This window comes from Spea bombifrons, chromosome 6 (genome assembly GCF_027358695.1).
Source record: "Spea bombifrons isolate aSpeBom1 chromosome 6, aSpeBom1.2.pri, whole genome shotgun sequence".
NCBI classification, from domain to species: domain Eukaryota; kingdom Metazoa; phylum Chordata; class Amphibia; order Anura; family Pelobatidae; genus Spea; species Spea bombifrons.
Genome location: NC_071092.1, coordinates 37,770,736 through 37,771,231, shown reverse-complemented (window position 1 = coordinate 37,771,231; position 496 = coordinate 37,770,736).

Genomic DNA, 496 nt, shown 5'->3' with positions numbered 1-496 from the left:
TTCCGGAAACAGCGCTCTTCAGCAGCACTTCCGGTCGGTGCGTCTGCTATAATGCTCCGACAGAAGTTTCTTACAGCCGAGAAAGTCACGCCCACTCGTTGTGAGTGCGCAGACGCGGCGAGCTCCGCTTCTAGCCGTGACGTCACCACACGCTAGGTGGTGATGAGGAGAGAAAGAGAGGCCTCGGCTTCTATGGCAACTAGGTCCCGGTTGATGAGCGGTCACTTAGCAACAATACACGGCGGCGCTAGGCCTGTTTAGGACGTCAATAGATGCCCTCATGCATTGCAAAGGTGGCCCGTACGTTTAGTCATGCTATTACGTCCGAATAAAAATAGAAATATTGATAATCCAGCCTGAAAATCTTAACCTTGTCTTTTTGCTGTTTTTTTTCCTATTTATTTTTTTGTTTTGATCGCTTAAAACATTGTAAATACATAAATAGTGCATTATAGATATATAGTTTTCGTACAATGAATGAAACATAAAACAATAA